The sequence below is a fragment of the Rana temporaria genome (genome assembly GCF_905171775.1).
Source record: "Rana temporaria chromosome 4 unlocalized genomic scaffold, aRanTem1.1 chr4v, whole genome shotgun sequence".
Classification (NCBI taxonomy): Eukaryota; Metazoa; Chordata; class Amphibia; order Anura; family Ranidae; genus Rana; species Rana temporaria.
In genome coordinates, this window is record NW_024404458.1 from 160,627 (window position 1) to 164,504 (window position 3,878).

The 3,878-nt window shown below is 44.6% G+C and overlaps 1 long non-coding RNA gene across 1 annotated transcript; it reads right to left on the reverse strand.

The window, feature by feature from the left end:
* Window positions 1–628: 628 nt before the first annotated feature.
* LOC120921808 lies at window positions 629–1,971 on the reverse strand. Its single transcript, XR_005744984.1, has 2 exons — window positions 1,938–1,971; window positions 629–746 (listed from the first exon to the last, which is right to left on the reverse strand). It is a non-coding gene; the product is annotated as an uncharacterized LOC120921808 (long non-coding RNA).
* Between the last annotated feature and the right edge of the window lie 1,907 nt (window positions 1,972–3,878).

Sequence of the window (3,878 nt, forward strand, 5' to 3'; positions counted from 1 at the left end):
TAAAAGTAGCTTACACAGTCAGCTGGTCATGAATTACAATGATTAGCGGGATAATAGACATGTGCATGAAAAAAGTTAGGCACATTTTTTTTTTTTTACTTGTACAAAATTAAAAAGTTACACCCAAACACATAAAACCCCCAAAAAATTGATGCCCCCACATATACAAACGTAAACTCATACACTGGGGTGCCTACGCCTGAAAATATTGATTGCAATACACGTTACATATCGCCACACACACTGGAACAAAATAATTCTATCATCAGACCTCCTCCGTAACACTAAACTGATGACCTATAGGGGGCTTTTAAAGTGTTGCCTGTAGAAAATATTGGGTACTGAAGTCTGTCACCATTTCACAGGCGCACACAAATTTAAGGTTTGACATGTTGGGTATCTTTTTACTTGGTGCAACCTCGGCTTTTATATTATACAAAAGAATTGTAATTTTTTGGGCCCCTTATCGATTTTTTTACGGATATTTTTCATTTCCTAGACTGATGCAGTAATATCGGGTGACATAAAAATTTGGAACTACCATCATTTTATTCTCTAGGGTGTCTCCTTTCAGAAAATATATAATGTTTTGGGGGTTTTATATAATCTTTAGGCCTAAAATTGTTTCTTTAAATGTGGGCAAAAAACGCAAATACAGCTCTGTCAGTGAAAGAGTTAAAGGAAACGTTCACCTTCGGGAAGATGTTACATGTTCCTGTTCCTGCAGCGGCTCAGCGATCCGAGACCTCTGTGTGACAGCAGTGCAGCGAGAAGTTCCCCGTACCGGATGTCACTTTATGAAAAGAGCGCGGCCGTGCCATTCATTCCCAGAGTTCTGTCCTTTGCCGATGTCGGCTTGTAGTTTTTTCTTCCTGTCACTGTATCTGCCTTCCCGTATAATGTACAAACAGACAGATTACACGGACAGTCTGCAGGAGTCCTGCATAGCACCAGACATCAGCATATCATGGCTGCAATGCTGTCCAGGATTCTAAAAGAAAATAGGAAAATATATTTTTTTAATCTGCAGAAAATGTGCATTTATTATATTTTATAAAAGGTGGACGTTTCCTTTAATGGAGCGGACACTGGAGCGAGATTTGTCTGCTCAGCATGCACTTGTATTGAGCACCCAAGTTATAAAAGCCCCGACATTCCTAAAAGAACCTCAGATTTATATAGTAAAAAACAAGTCCCTCAAGTTGGGATTTTAAATGGACAATAAACAGTAACCGTAAAAAAGTTACACATTTATTAATATATATATATATATATGACAAATAACAAAAATTGAAGATGATAAAAACAAACACGTGTGTTGGGGGCAGACGTGAAAACATCTGAAAGGGGAGCCCAAAACTGTCAACTGACAGAGTGACCAAAGAGTTTCGAAAGCACACAGTGCAGATCTTCTTCAGGGCCTAAAAGGGCTTGAAACTTCCAAAACTGCGGCTTAAGTCCCAAGTGTAAGTGTTCCACCCGAACCGCAGAAGTAACTCAACAAATGAAGAGAGAAAATGGTCCGTCAGAGCCATGCATGAACAACAGGCCAGGATATCACCGACCGACAGAGATTCCCATATAACACAATAAGCACTCGAAGGGAGTACAATTGGCCGATAGATTTGTCTGCAAAATGTCTAAAATCACCGGGACTTCACATAGAGCAGAAAATATTCGTCCTCCAGAGGCGTATATTGTCTGCAACAGACACCATCTCAGTCTCTATATACAAGCATCCAAAAATCACCAGCCAGTTACATGGGAGTCTATCATAGGGCTAGGGACCCATATAGTCTTGTAAATGGAGTGGGATAGTATGGCTCCTTCCATTCCACCTGATGAAGATCAGCCATGGAGTATATCTGAGGTGTATATCAGGGTGTGCTTCTTCCCCCACATGGGAACTGATGTCCAGCAACATTCATATAGAAGACATTTCCCGCACTCAAGGCACTAATACACCTCGAGGGTTGTGTGGGATCTCTGATGTACAGGAAGACAGGACTTTAGTGAGGAACAATTCCCTCACTCAGGACAGGAAAGTGGCTACTTCCCCGTGTGAGATCTCTGATGTCTGTAAAGACTGGACTTGCCTGAAAAACCTTTCCCACACTCAGGACAGGAATACGGCTTCTCCCTCATGTGAGATCTCTGATGTGTGTAAAGACTGGACTTCCATGAAAAACATTCCCCACACTCAGGACAGGAATATGTTTTTTCCCTCCTGTGAGTTCTTTGATGTCTGTTAAAACTGGAATTGTCTGAAAAACATTTTCCACACTCAGGACAGGAATACGGCTTCTCCCCCGTGTGAGATATCTGATGTGTGGAAAGATGGGACTTCCGTGAAAAACATTTCCCGCATTCAGGACAGCAATAGGGCTTTTCCCCCCTGTGAGATCTCTGATGTCTGTTGAAACTGGAATTGTCTGAAAAACATTTCTCGCACTCAAGGCAGGAATATGGCTTCTCCCCCGTGTGAGATCTCTGAGGCCTTGTACTCACGGCAGGACATGTCCGATGAAAACGGTCTGCAGACCGTTTCCATCGGACATGTCTGGCCGGGGACTGCCCGGGGACTTCTGTTCGATGGCTATACACACCATCGAACAGAAGCCCGCGCGTAAACATTACGCGGGGCGTGTCCGCGGTGTCGCCGCGTCGATGACGCGGTGTCGCCGCGACAATGACGCGGCGACGTGGGCGGGCCGCCTTAAATATGCTTCCACGCATGCGTCGAAGTCATTCGACGCATGCGAGGGATGCGGGCGGCAGGACATGTACGGTAGGTCTGTACAGACGACCGTACATGTCCGGGCGGACAGGTTTCCAGCGGACTGTTTTAAAACAAGTCCGGGAAACAGTTGTCCGCTGGAAACCTGTCCGATCCGTCCCAAAATGGTCCGCTCGGGCCAACACACGGCCAAACATGTCTGCTGAAACTGGTCTGCGGACCAGTTTCAGCAGACATGTTTGGTCGTGAGTACGGGGCCTGATGTGTGTAAAGACTGGAATTTGCTGAAAAACATTTCCCACACTCAGGACAGGAATACGGCTTTTCACCTGTGTGAGATCTCCGATGTATGGAAAGATTGGATTTCTTTGAAAAACATTTCCCACACTCAGGACAGGAATACGGCTTAGGCCCTATGTGAGATCTCTGATGTATGTAAAGATTGGATTTCCGTGAAAAACATTTCCCGCACTCAGGACAAGAATATGGCTTCTCCCCCGTGTGGGATCTCTGATGTGTGTAAAGAAGGGACTTGTGTGAAAAACTTTTCCCGCACCGATGACAGGAATATGGATTATGCCCCATGTGAGATCTCTGATGTGTGTAAAGATTGGAGTTGTTTGAAAAACATTTCCCACACTCAGGACATGAATACGGCTTCTCCCCCGTGTGAGATCTCTGATGTGTGGAAAGTCTGGACTTCACGGAAAAACATTTCCCGCACTCAGGACAGGAATATGGCTTCTTCCCTGTGTGAGATCTCTGATGTATGTAAAGATTGGACCTCACTGAAAAACATTTCCCGCACTCAGGACAAGAATATGGCTTCTCACTTGTGTGAGTTATTTTATGTCTATTAAGACCGGATTCAAAATTGAAACACTTCCCACACTCATCACATGAAAAACTCTTATCTGTTATAAGGACAGCACCGTCCCGCACAGTCTGAGGTTCCTCAGGATAAGAGGAATACGATGGTCCGGCACCGTCTCGCACAGTCTGAGGTTCCTCAGGATAAGAGGAATACGATGGTCCATCTACACTGTGTGGTGCCGGATGGACATTTGAGGTAGTCGGGTTTTCTCCTGGACTATACTGTGTGATGTCCTCATCTTCTACTTTACAGTCTGGAGACAAAGTG